General features: G+C 31.8%; 1 pseudogene; it reads left to right on the top strand.

Moving 5' to 3' along the window:
* The first annotated feature begins 854 nt into the window (after positions 1 to 854).
* On the top strand, positions 855 to 11,383 carry LOC105778484 (ubiquitin carboxyl-terminal hydrolase 6-like; annotated as a pseudogene).
* The last annotated feature ends 3,792 nt before the right edge of the window (positions 11,384 to 15,175 follow it).

Here is a 15,175-nt window from a genome sequence, read left to right as displayed (position 1 = left end):
CAAATATTATAAATATTTAAATTCACGCTATTTAATATTTATTGCCCCCTACTTTTTATAGCCTAGAATTAACAACCTTTGTTTAAAAAAGTGAAATGGTTCTAGATTTTTTAAAGTAATTAAATATTTGGATAAATTATACCTAAGTTAATTTTAGTCACTCAACTTCAAAAAGTTACAAAATAATCATTGAACTATTTGAAATTTTTCATTCAAGTCACTAAGTTGTTCAAATTATTGTTGTATGACCTTCTTTGTTAGATGCGAAGCTAGAAAATTTTTTTAAGGGGCCGAAATTAAATTTTAATTTTTAATACACTATATCTTTATAATTTTTAAATTATTAAATCAAATTTTATCATTTTTAGGGGGTCAAAGTGTAATTTTATCTTTACTAATTTAAAATTTTAAAATTTTTAAAGGGCCTAAACAGATAATTTTCCTTTTTGAGGGGGACCGGGGCCCTTGCTAGTCCTTAGATACACCACTGTTCTTTTTTTTATATCGCCTGTACGGATCAAAATCACTTTCTCCTTTTCTATAGTTCAATTTTTTTTCCAGTTAAGTCACGAATTTACGAACCAAGATTTAAACAACTTTATTCTCTAATCTTTGACTCTGATTATTAGATCTACTTGGATCTACCTGAGTTATTGTTTAAAGCTAGCTAGTTGAACTTAAAAAAAAAGAAACTTAATAGTTCAGTGACTTAAATAAAAAGTTTTGAATAGTTAGTAACTTAAATGAAAAGTTTTGAATAATTGATTGACCATTTTATAACTTTTTAAAGTTACATGACTAAAATTTATACTTTCTAATAGTTTGGTGAGCTTAAGTGAAGTTTATCCTTTTAACATTTAACGGTAAGCTCATCCTCGTATTCGTATGCATCCATCGCTACCGGATAATAACCCGAACCGAGAAGAACCGTCTCCGGAGACATTTTCTCTGTAGGGAAAAAAACAAAATATCGATTACCGAATAACTAAAATACTTTTTCGGTTGATCCCCCACTGTATTCCAATCATGTTGACAGGTTCTCCAGTCTAATAATTTTTTTTGCTGATTTTTTCCACTTCCGTTCATAGCTAACGTTTCATTTAAATGTTACTTAGAAGGGGTTTTCATTTCTGGTTTAATATTATTTTTGTTGATTAATTGAAATTTTAGAGTCTTTTGTTGGACTCCATTTTGGTTTTTGTAATACGGGTGTTCTTGGTTTTCCCATTTTTTTTCTGCTTTCCTTTTTTGGGTGATTCGATTCTATTGGTCCCAGTTTGCTCCTGTATTCGATTCTGTTGTTCCATGTTTGGGATTATATCAAAGAACGAAACCAATTTGGGTTCCGGGTTCCCTTGTCTCAGCATTTAGATTTGAGGGGTTTTATATTCATTTGTCTTTTTACAGTTGTGTACGTAGTGGAAGTAAAATATTGAGATGTGACATTAAAAGCAATTGATTTTGGTGTCTATATTGCATTAAATTTTTTTTAAAAACTTTAGGTAGCCATTTAACATTTAAAAAGATTCGATTTTTTACCTCTATGGACCAGGTTTTGCTCAGACTGAGATTCAAATCGTAAAAGTAGTTAAGACTTATCAAATTTATGGGAAATTTATGTACTCATATTGACTAAATTCAAAGCTTTATGTTGTAAAATGTAGCAATGGTAATGTAGCAATGGTTTTGAGCGGTGGTTAGTTAGAGAAGGAATAAGTTGTCACCATGACAATTTGTCTGTTCCATCGTGCTCTTTTTTTTTATTTGATATTGTAATGATTTTGGACTCTTAAGAATCTTTTTTGAATGTTGTAGTTGGTGTGAAATGGCAAAAGGAGGTCTTCAAGTCTGTGGAAATTGACACCAGTCAGCCTCCATATGTTTTCAAGTGCCAGTTATATGATCTCACTGAAGTACCTCCTGAAAGGCAGAAGATTATGGTTAAAGGTGGCTTATTGAAGGTAGTCGAAGGCTTTATGTAAAATAGCTAGAAAAATTGCTTGATTAGGTGCTTTAACTCTTTAGTGAAAAATACTACCAATATTTTCCTTCATTTGTCAGCACATGGTTTTCTACTAACCTATTTTGAGTAGGATTGACAAATTTAACTTGTTCTATGGCAATGTAGGGTGATGCAGATTGGTCAACAGTTGGAGTAAAACACGTGAAGACTCTTGATAGCATTTACTGGTTTCTGCCTTCTTCTCTTGCCGTGCACAGTTGCCTAATGAACATGTGGTGCCTTGATCCAAAATATTTTTGGAGGGTCAAAAATTGATGATGATGGGCACAGCTGATGAGATTGTTAAGGCCCCAGAAAAGGGCCCTGTTTTCATGGAAGATCTTCCTGAAGAAGAACAAGTGATATCTTTGGTTAGTGCCCATTTCATTCCCTGCTTTTACTAGCACTTTTCGTGCTCTTTTTCCTTTTAACTGAAAAATATGTTCTTGCACCGTGACTAATAAACAAAAAGAAAGGGTATTACTCTAGTATGCCTTAGTTTTATGGGTGCAATTTGATTTCATTGCATGTCCACCTTGTATCAAGTAGTTGGCTTACATGTGAAATATGCACTAGTCTAGTGTTTGATGTATTTCCATCGATCTCAGAGAACATGAGGAATATATAAAAATCATTGAGATTGTTCGTCGATATGTATCCTTTTAAAGACGTAAAGTTTATTGTGGGGCCTATTTAAGATGTACCAAGAGATTTGGATGAAATCATTCTCTATGTTGTTTATAGCTTTTCCTTGCTTTCCCTCAAAACACTGCAACAAAGGAACTCTTTCTTCAATAAACAAATATTAGTGGATTTGACTATACTTGTATGAACATATGGTTGCACATTTGGTAACTATTCTTATTCTCAAATTACGCTGGCCCAAGTTTCCGTTGTTTGACTTGAGTCCTGAAGTATATTGGAAGTATTTGTCATTCCTTTTTGTTATGTTAGGGATCAGGGGGAAGGGATCTGTTTCTGTTTAATATGTTTTTCATTATCTTTTGTTTGTACAATTTCAATTAACTGAAGTCCTAATCTACTTAGTGGGTTCACTCTTAATCTTTGTAATTTGTTCCCTCTTCATTAGCCTTGCAACTTAGGACTCTTACCTAGTTAATTTCTGTTCTTTCAGGGTCACAGTGCTGGGCTATTTAATCTAGGAAATACTTGCTACATGAATTCCACTGTACAATGTCTGCACTCTGTTCCTGAGTTGAAGTCTACTTTGTTTAAGTTTTTTGTCTGTACCTGACAACACATTATACGAGAAGCTGGAAATTTATTTCTATGATTTCTGTACGATGCAGATCGTATATACTTTGTTTTAGTTGTGTTCAGGTATTCACATTCTGGAAGAAGCAATGATTTGGATCAGACTTCTCATATGTTGACAGTTGCAACTCGTGACTAATTTAATGAGCTTGATAAAAGTGTCAAGCCAGTTGCGCCAATGCAATTTTGGATGGTTTGTTCCCTTTTTCCCTGTCACACATAATTTGAATCTTTATGTTCTCTCTGATATATGAAGCTAACAGGATTTCTCTATAGGGATGAAACATGTCTGCTAGAGTTTAGGTAAAATTCTAGAATACAGTGTGCAAATTTGTGGGTAGATGAATCTGCTGCATTTTGATATTTACATAAGGTAAAGTTCATGGAAGTAGTATAATACTGTGCCTCGTCTTCTTTTTCCTTGTGCCTTGTCATCTAGTCCTGGAGCTTTATGGAAATATTTTCTGTTCTATTGTGAACAGAGTTCTCGCTCTGTTCTTCAAAATTCGTTAATAGCTTCTCTTATTTCTCTATTTTGTTGCTATATGGAACTTAGTTGGAGAACTTGTTACTTTTATGTATCTTGGCTGCAGGTATTGCTTATAAAGCATCCTCAATTCAGCCAGTCACATAATGGTGTCTTCATGCAGCAGGTTTTTAAAATATATATATATATATATATACATTACCTAATACTCTTCTGGTTTTGCATTTGTTTATATGCCAATGTATCTTTTGGAATATTCTCGAGGACACTGAGGAATGTTGGACACAACTTTTATACACCCTTTCTCAGTCTCTTCGATCACCTGGTTCCAGGTAGTTTTCTTCTTTGTTGCTTACATCACTATTATTATTATAATGACTGTGTTATCTTGCATAGTTCTTTTGGTACTACAACACTTTACTGGCATGTATCTTCTTATTTTATTAACCAACATCAATGTAGAAAAATATTACTAATATCTTTTTTTCTCTTTACAGTGCAAATGTTGATACTGTAAAGGACCTTTTTGGTATTGAACTTGCAAGCAGGTAGATATCTACAGATTTGATTATTTTGTCTTTATTTTTGTTTAATGATGACAGTATCAAGTAACATGGTTTATATATGCCAGCGTCATGTTCTGCAACTGTTGAATGATTGTTGGTGCCAGTCATTCAAGAAATACAGATAAAAAGAAACCACCTGTACGCTAAGAGGAGAAAATATAAAGACGATCAAATTTCTACCTAGACTAGACTAGTATAACCTGAATATTCCTCGTCTTTTCATGCCTACATCAAAATAGTTATGCAGTTTCTAAGTGCTGTGAACTTTAGGATTGTTCTGTTCTTTATTTTGTTTATGTTACTCTTGGGACAATTATCAACCTAATATTTGGCCAGTTTGTCTATATGTACGTAGTTTTTGTATAATCTAGCAATGCTGTAACACCCCTAACCCGAGTCCGTAGTTGGAATAGGGTTACGGAGTATTACCGGAGTTTACAAAACAAATAGACAGAAATTTCAAATATTTCACATCACATAATAGACATGTTAGAAACCGATTAAAATTGAACATGTTGTCCCTTATACGAGCCCTCGAGGCTCAAAATACACATTAGAAACAAATCGGGACTAAATCAAAACTCTGAAAATTTTTCGAAAACATTTAATATTTTCAATATTGCAGGGGTCACACGGTCGTGTCTAAGGCTGTGTAACTCACTGACTTGCATTCTTTTAAAAGATACGGGAGACACGGCCATGTTACCTGTCTCTACCCGTGTGGACGAAAATAGGCTATTTTATAAGCCACATTTCTCACCCAATTTGGTGTCAACCTACAATCAACATTACGTGTATCAACAAGTCGTAATTAGGCATCCAAAACAAGCCAAAATAAGTGTATTCATGCATTCAATATATTCATATGTATAACTAACTTATATGCATTTTTGTACCCAAGGTTTACCAAGCTAATTTGCTTTATTTCAAACCATTTTACTTACCTACCAAAATATACCATTTGGTGCCAAAATGTATTTCAAATACTAACATATTTAGATATATATATACCTTACATATTAAAGTATCGATTCATGATAAATTCATCACATTCCAAATCACATGTATAAAATGCACATTTAGCTAACATTTTACCTTTCACCATAGAACCATAAACCAAACTATACATCAACCATATAAGACAAAGCACAAGCCGAATAAGTTACTAATCTCAACAAAATACATATAGGCCAACATTAACCGGGTTATCTATACATGCCATTATAACCAAAATCAAAACATCCGAAAGTACCAATAGAAATGATGGATAGTGTGATGTATCTCCGACAAGCTTCCAACCCGATCAAGCTTCTGATAATCTGGAAAGTAAAGGAAAACAACTACGTAAGCAATGAATGCTTAGTAAGCTCGTATAAACTTTAATCATATCAATTCATTTCAAAAATGAAGTTTATACATATCAAGAATAATCCAATATTGATACCGTAATACTCGTGAAGTTATATTCAATAACTCACAAGGTGAATAAATCCATAGCATCACTTATACATATTATTCCTAACATAAAAGATTTTAAACAACTTTAACTCTTCCAAATTTCTTTATTTTCATTTGCATTTCTTTACTTTCCACACTCATTCCATATGCATAACATACCTGTCATAAACATATCATTCAAACATAGCCACAAGCTAATGCATTTAAGCATAGCTTTTTTTGAATTAATCACCTGATAAGTCATTTCATAAGAAATTGTATAACTTAAACCTTACCACTCTTTCATGAACACTAGCATATTTTCTCTTGAGTACTTACCCTTTCAATGCATAAATAAACATATTACCATTCAACCAATAGCTTGGCACTTGCCTAAGCATCAAACAACAACACTTATTAGTGTACTTGAACATATTTCATATAAATTCAACATTAATAAACTTATTTTCTCAACATGTCACACTTGAGTTTATTACTCATCTCAACTAATTTAATTTCCATATATCAACATATCAAAGATATTCACATATGTACATGTCATGATACATATCATTCTCTTTCTGTTTCTTCATATACATATACCATCCATTTCAATATATCAATATATCATGTACTATCATTTCCACATATTTCATGTATATACTAGTATTAGTTCGTATCGAACTCATATCGTCTCGTAATAGAACATTGCCCATTAAACCATTAGAATATCGTTGGATACACGGGTAGTACACACGAAGTGTACAAATCTGTAATCCGTCAATTCATATACAGGTATGCCCATACGAGCATGTAATCGGGAAGCTCTTCCGACCCATGTAATGGGAAGCTCATGTGAGCTGTATAACAGGAAACTCTTACGAGCCAATTATCTGGAAGCTTATACGAGCCATAAACAGGAAGCTCATGTGAGCCAAATATCGGGAAACTCATGAGAGGCATATATCAGGAATCTCGTGATAGCCATATAACGGGAAGCTCAAGAGAGCCATTAATCGATAAGCTCATAAGATCCAAGTGTTGGGAAGCTCGTGAGAGCCAAGTATCAGGAAGCTCGTGAGAGCCAAATATCAGAACGCTCATAAGAGCTGTGGTGTGTTCGCAACACATGCAGGATCACAATCAATCGGGAACCCTTAATGACATGTCATTTGTATCCATCGATTTTCTAAGGTTCAAAGGGGTCTCGTTACTTGTCGGATATGTGATTAATAATATTCATGGCAAACATACAAATCACACATGATAATATTCAATTTAAAACACATAAATGTACAATTTAGTTACACGAACTTAACTGGTTAAATTGCAGAAATACTAAAGTTCAAGGACATTTTGGTAATTTTCTATTTGCCTCGATTTTTCACCCGATTTTGATCTAAATTAATAATTTCATTCAATATATTAATTTAAACAATAAAACAATTTCATTTCATGTAATTTGGTTATTTTTGACATTTTTTAAATTACCCTTAAAGTTTTACTTTTATTCAATTTAGTCCATGAACCCAAAACATGCAAATTAACCATTTTAATACAAATCCAAACTAGCTGAATATTAGTGACATTCAATACAGTTCATTTTGTAATAATTTCACAACAAACCCTTGTATTTTTATTATTTCAACAATTTAATCCTAAAATCAATATTTAACAAAAATCACTTTATAAAATCATCATACAATATAATCAAAGCTCTAAATCCATGTTATTCATCAAAAACATCTAATATTTATCAATGAAAACTTCCAAAATTTTTAATACAATCAAAAACTAAGGTAAGGTTTAGTTGGATCTAATTGTAACAATTTTAAAAACATAAAAATTACAAGAAACGGGTAAGAATTGAACTCACATGAAGCAAATATGCAAAACCAGTTGAAGGAGCTCTCTTAGGTCTGTTTGAACTGAAAATATGCCGCATCAACTTTTCATTTAGGCATAATTGCTATTTAGGTCTTTCTTTATTTATTACTCATGCCATTTAATCACTTAATTATTATAATTAGCAAGTTTTGCACCTTTTTCAATTTAGTCATTTTTAATTAATTAACTATCAAAACGTTAAAATTTTTCAACGAAACTTTAATACCAGCTTATTAACACTTGCTCGGTTTATAGAAACGAGGTCTCGATACCTCATTTTCTAAAACCACTTGACCTAATAAATTATTATAAAATACAAATTATCAATTCAAATTTTTTTTTAAATCCATATTTGACTCGTAAATATTAAATAATAAAATTTAAGAGCTTATTCGCTAGATTTGGTAGTCTCGAATCACTGTTTCCGGCATCATTGAAAATCTAGCTATTACAAATGCATTGTACAATTCACAAATTTTCTTCTGCACATTTCTATCTTATGTGTAATTGACAATTTACCCTTTTGTATTATGAACCTCTGTGCAACCGATAGGATTCATTGCCAAGAGAGCAGTGAAGAAATTTTGAGACAGAATCAATTTATTCTCTAAAATGCCATATTTCACAGGAAGTGAACCATTTGCACGAAGGTCTAAAACATGTAAGTTATATCAACTATCTTCTTCCCAATTCTATAAATGATTAAGTATATTGATTCCTGCATGCAATGTTTTTCTTTTGATAGTCTCACTTGTGAACTTTGTGCCCAAATTTTGGGACGGATATTATGTTCAATGCTCTTGCTGCTGATTGGATTTCTAATCTGCATTGGTTTAGCTTTTTAAATTAATAATAATAGAAAAACAAATAACAAATTTACAATATTGGAATTATTTAACCTTTCTCCAGTGAGGGGTTTATCCTAGCCGCTTTGCCATGCATGTCAAACTACAAATCAATTTTAGTTTCTTTTATTGTTCACCCTTTAATAGCTTCATCATTAATGAGATGAAGAAAATTGTTCTTAATCCATTGATAGTGCCATAGTGGACATGATTAATAAGGCCTTTATAATTAGGGTTTGAAATCAGAATTGGAAAAAGCTTCTCCTGCCCTGGGGCACAGTGCAATTTACTTCAAAGAGTCCCAGATTAATGGTTTGCCAAGGTAATGGCTTCTTTATTGTCCTCTCTCTCTCTCTCTCTCTATATATATATATATATATACACACATATTCATATTTTGTACTTTTGTACCATAGTCTTCTAAAATATCATGTGGCATTTCTTTCACTGATGTAGATGCCATTTTCTGTTTTGATGTTTCATAACTTCCATGTTTCCACCCATCTTTTTGAAGAGAAATTTGTTTGACAACTCCTTTGTTTTTGTATGAATTCTGAAGGTACTTGACTATTCAGTTCGTGCGTTTTTTCTGGAAGAGGGAGTCGAATCAAAAGGCTAAGATATTGCATGCATGTTTTCACAAATAATTAATTATTTTTGTTTAACCAGCTGGGGATGACTTAGTAAAGGCTAAAAAAATTGAGACCCTTATTATATCTATGTTCTAGAAAAAGCACCTGCACTACATGGCAGGTCTACTATTATAAAATATATATAAAAAATATTTTTTGATTTAATATTAGAAAGTACTGTTCATGCTGTTATGATATCGTTTCTTTTCTGTAAAGTGTTTACAAATGTGTATCTTCAAAAATTCAAGCAGTTAATAGAAAATATTAACACCTCAATTCAACTCAGAGAGTATAAATATATTTCTTTGTGTTACTAAGTTTTAATCTGTTATTATATGTTATATGCAATTATTGGTAGTTTTGTGATGCTTATAATATGTTTTTTAATAACTTTGAAATAGATGAACATACCTTTAGACACCTCACACCTTTAATCTTATCGTGGGACACTTATTAAATTCCTTATGTATGTACTATGTACCTAGGAATCAAGATATTTATGGATTATATATTACATGATGTCTTTCCCTTTTTCAGAAAGTGGATTATCCACTGGAGTTGGATGTTTATGATTTGTGTTCAGATGAACTTCGCAAACTATTGGAAGGTCCTCGCCAGGTAGTCATTTTTGCCTTGTCTGGATGAAATTCTGAATTTCAATTTTGCAATCATTGACCAACTTTCACTTGGTCTGCAACTTTTAGCTTCTGAGGGATGATGAAGGTAAAAAGCTTGGTTTGAAAGCTAATGAGAAGAGCTCTGGCTCAAAAGATGGTGATGCCAAGATGACTGATGCAGAGGTGTGAGATCACATGATTTAGCTATAAGCGCAAACACAAATGTCAGTCCTGCATAGTTGTGCTTGAATGGTTCTTTTTATCTTATGCATGCAGGGGTCATCAAATGCAGGTGGAGAATCATCTGCTACTACATCTCAGGAAGGTAAAAGACTCTTTATGACCTGATCTTTTGTCTGCCTGACCTGTCTGTGTTTGCGGTTTACTCCCTGGTCCAGATGCTTATATATGCTATATATAGATATACTATGAAATGGTTGCGATGAAAATAGATTTCCTCTTTTACTTAGTATCTGATGATTAAATTTGAGATTATTTGAGTTTCTAAAGCCCATTTTACAGGGCAATTTCCTTAATAGGGAAGCTCTTGAATAACAACTTTGAAATTGTGCACCATAGCTATTCTCTGTAAAGATACAATTATATTCCTCCAATAATAAATGAGATACTTTAGAAAATAGTTGACAGACTGACTTCTCACTTTGTTTTTTTAGCGGTTCCTCTGACAAGGAAACAAGTTTAACTGGGATTTATGATTTGGTTGCTGTGCTGACCCACAAAGGTCGAAGTGCCGATTCTGGGCATTATGTCGCTTGGGTCAAGCAAGAAAATGGTCAGTTTTCTGGAAATAGTTTTATTGGGACTTTATTTCTATGCCATTTGGTTTATGTATTTATGGTTGTACTATATGTAATAATTGTCCCTAATCACAGGGAAGTGGATTGAATTTGATGACGATAACCCTATTCTACAGCAGGAGGAAGACATCGTTAAACTGTCTGGAGGAGGTAATCTCGACCTGACTTTAATAAAATCCTAACCTGCCGTGCTTATTAGCCAACAAGTACTGCTGTTCTTTTATTTTGAATTGACAATTCATTTCATCGACTCACTCATGTGTTGTTCTTTTAACTGGCATCTTTTTTCCTCCTGTTTTCGGTTTTAGGTGCATACATCTGCGTGTATAAGGCTCGTACTGTTTCAATGTACCTTTTATACATCATCATCATCATCACTTGCATTCGGTGTGCTTTAAACTGATTGAATTTTAGAAACAATATAGTGGTATTTCCTTCTTAGATGATTCAAGAAGAGCCTAAAATGTTTGTTGGTTAACACTGCATGCCACTTCAAGCTTATGAAACATTTGTTTTCAAAGTTGTAGGCTGGAATATAACGTTCGGTGACGATTGGTGCGGGGCCTCTGATTTTTGTGAGAATTTGTTATAATGTTTCAACTCTTTGAATTATTCAGTTGACCGCTGTGATCCAACAAAATTCACCCTCCTTTGTGTGCTAACAAGCAATTTTCGAGCTGGTGGGAAGAAGATGGGGAAATTATCAAGTCCAGGATTAGTATAGAAGTATGATAAACTTGAGGGACTATTATGAGAAATATTTCATTTTATAAATTTGAGCATGTATATGGAAGTTGAGGGTAAGAAATGACTTGAATGCCATTTTGAAATTATAGTTAAAAATAATGATATTTTTAAATAAAAAATTATTTTATTTTTATAACAAAATGCCATGTGGATTGGACTTATTTTGCTAAATAATGTTGCATTTGATAACACTTCACTTTTTAATTTTTTTAAAGTTTTAATAACTAAAATAATAAAATAATGTAACTTAATATTTCAAGAAAACAACCTATTAAAATATAATTTTAAAACGAATGGGACATAACTGGTTGCTGAAAAAGCCCTCCCATTCCATAAGCCATTTTGTGCTGCCGTTTCGGCAAAAAAGAAAAAACAATCTCCAACTTTTCATTTTAATTGTTAACATTTGAATGGTTCCATTTGCATATCTGAGAATTTTTTTTTTAATTTTTTTTAAAAATATTTTATTAAATTCAGCAAATCATTAACATTATGTTTGATTGGATGGAACCAGCTACACGTTCAGGTACTTATAACATTTGTTTGGTCCATTGTAACTAAATATTATGGCATTGTTGTTTAAGGCTCTATTTTGTGTGAATGTTTGAACAGTATTTAGAGCAACCCCCTTTCTAAACTTTCAAAATTCCCTCTCTTCTCTTTTTTGGTATTTTCCTTTCGGAGTTCAAAAAGCATGAAAGTTCCCTTTGTTGCATCTTCTCTAATATCGACAAAGATACTCAAAAACTACTCCCCAAGTGACATCACAAGCAGCCTATTTATAGGTTGATGCAAGAGTCCATCCAATAAAGTTTTGAGAAGCTTTAAATTCCTATTTAAAAGCTAAAATTATCCCATTGATTATCTTGAGTATTTATTCAATAACTCCCAAACTCTCTCAAGAGGTAAGGATAATGATAAAGATAAACATTTTCAACACTTTAAACTTCTTAATATGATCATTTGAAGAGTCCTAGACAAAAATCTACTGTTATTTTGTCAAACATGTCACTCCTTAGTAGGCCAAAAAGGTCAAACATCCATGAGGTCGAAATAGCCTAGGACCTAAGCAGAATTTGTTCTTTATTCGAATAGAACATGGAACAAGCAAGTCAAAAACTTCAATAGTTTGGAGTGCAAGACTGCTTGCAATTCTTCCAAGGTGTCAATGTTTTGGAAACGAAAGATTTTTTGTTTTGAGTGGAACAAAAATTAGCCTCGAATCAAAACAACCAATGCCATAACCAGACAAACAATTTCAAATGATGATTTAATTATACTACGAAGGCAATAACGATATTAGAGATTTCTTTTGGCATATACTTCGATGGCATAAGTAGATATGGATACAGACGTACCATAAAGACAAATGGATATAGACATACCATATCTACTTATGTCATCGAAGTATATGCCAAAAGTAATATTCGGTATCGTTGTTGCCTTTGTAGTATAATTGAATTACCATTTGAAATCGTTGCCCGATTATGTCATTGGTTGTTCTAATCAGAGATTGATTTTTGTTTCACCTAAAAAAAAATTTCTTTCGTATCGAAAACATAAGACACCTTAAAAGAATTGCAAGCAATCTTGCACCCAAACCATTAACCACTTTAGGGCCTTTTGTTGCTCGACATGTTGAAGATAGCTCATCACCACTACCACATTTGCGTACATTCCTCTTCAAGAAAAAAAAACAAAAATAATCCACAAAATGTAAGAGTCAAAACCCTAGTAAAAAAATTCAAATATGCAAAACAACAAAACATAATTGAATATATAAAATCCATATTAAATAAAAATTTTAAACAAAAATAAACCAATTCCATAATACACAATAGGAAACAAAAATGAAAATAAAAAACCCATAAATAATGGTTTTTTTTAGAAAAAGAAAAATCTAAAATATTCCTATTTGGATTAAGTCAATTTCTTTTTTCGAAAAACTACAATAAAAATATCAATAAAGGGAAGAAGCAAAGAAGAAAGCAGCAAAGGGAACTTGCCTATTCTTTGAACTCCAAAAAGGAAATACGAAAGAAGGGAAAAGAGGGAATTTAGGGGGAAAACCCAAAAATTGAAGAAGCAAAGATGACATTGAAATTTAAAGAGGCAACAGTGTAAAATCTAATTGTTTTCTTTATTCTCTCCAAATTTGAATTGAGGATTCAGAGAGGGTTATCTTGAATGCTATTCAAGCCTTCACACTAAATAGAGCCATAAACAACGGCGCCCATGATATTTAATTACAATGAACTAAACAAATGTTGTGTGTGAGCCCATTAAATCTGGCCTAAACGTGTAACTGATTCCATCCAATCAAACATAATGTAAAAGATATACTAATTATTTAAACACTTCAATATTTTTTCAATATTTTTTATATTTTTACAAAAAAAAATTATTAAAGGCTATAATGGTCATTTGAGTACTTTTTATTTTATACTTTCAAAAAAATCTATTAAAGGGTATATTTGTCATTCCAACATTTATTTTTATGCTATTATATGACCATTCCTCTAAATCAATCACATGATTACTATTACAACACTTATTCCATTCCATCCAACTAAACCATTGTTATACCTATTCAATTCCATTACAACTCTATATAATTATCACAAATGACAATTCCATTACATCTATATTCTATTCTAATGAACCAAAGGTGTTGCAAGTAGGGGTGTGCAAAATTCGGGTAAAACCGAAAAAATTCGGTTAACCGACCGAATTCGGTTAATCGGTCGGTTAACCGAATTTTTTCGGTCGGGGGTCGGTTAATTATTTTTTGATTTTTCGGTTAACGGTTAATTCGGTTCGAAACCGGTCGGTTAACCGGATTTTTCGGTTAACCGAAAAAATTAATAAATAAAATTATAATATATAAATAGGCCCACTATTCACCTAAACCCAATCTAAACCCAAGTATTCAATCCAACCCAATTACCCAACCCAACCCAATCATAAAATTAAATTACAAATAATTTAATAAATAAAAATAAAATTTTAAAACTAAGACTAAAACTAAAGTCTAAAAGTCTAAAAATAATTTAATTATGTAGTGATTCAATTTGGTTAATTTGGTTAATTCGGGTAATTCGGTTAATTCGGGTAATTCGGGTAATTCGGTTAATTCGGGTAATTCGGTTAATTCGGTTAATTCGGTTAATTTTTAACCAAAAATAAAAAAACATATAATTTTCGATTAATTCGGTTAACCGACCGAATTAACCGAAAAAATTTCGGTTTGGTTAATTTTTTTGAAAAAAATATCGGTTCGGTTAACGGTTAAAGATTTTGAAAGGTCGGTTAATTCGGTTAATGTTATTTCGGGTCAGTTAACCGAATGAACACCCCTAGTTGCAAGTGAATATATTCTCTTTATATTTCATGCATGTGTTTTTATAAAAATTAAAAAATATATACAAAACTAACAAACAATTTACCTTATTTTTCATTAATCCACGACTAAGAAAAATTACTGTTCTATTTTATTTTAAGAGGTAAATTAAATCTATTATATATGTGTGTGTAAAGATTCTCATTCGAGATAAGAGAAACTAGTTATATATATTTAACTTTCTCTACAACAATATTTCATTATAATAGTCAAATTTATTATAGAACCAATTTTTTTACCCTATAACAACTTTTCATCTATAATAGTAACAATCATAAAGTACGAACTACATTATTTACTAAGTGAGTTTTTATAACAACCTTTTATCTTAAATTTTAATAAAATTAGTTTTATTCCTAAGAATAAACATTTTCAACACTTTAAACTTCTCAATATGATCAGTTGAAGAGTCCTAGTCGAAAACCAACTGTTGTTTTGTTAAACATGCCACTCATTCGTAGG

Source organism: Gossypium raimondii, chromosome 10, assembly GCF_025698545.1.
Source record: "Gossypium raimondii isolate GPD5lz chromosome 10, ASM2569854v1, whole genome shotgun sequence".
Classification (NCBI taxonomy): Eukaryota; Viridiplantae; Streptophyta; class Magnoliopsida; order Malvales; family Malvaceae; genus Gossypium; species Gossypium raimondii.
The sequence above is the reverse complement of the archived record's forward strand: the minus strand, read 5'-3'. Positions and strand labels throughout refer to the sequence as shown.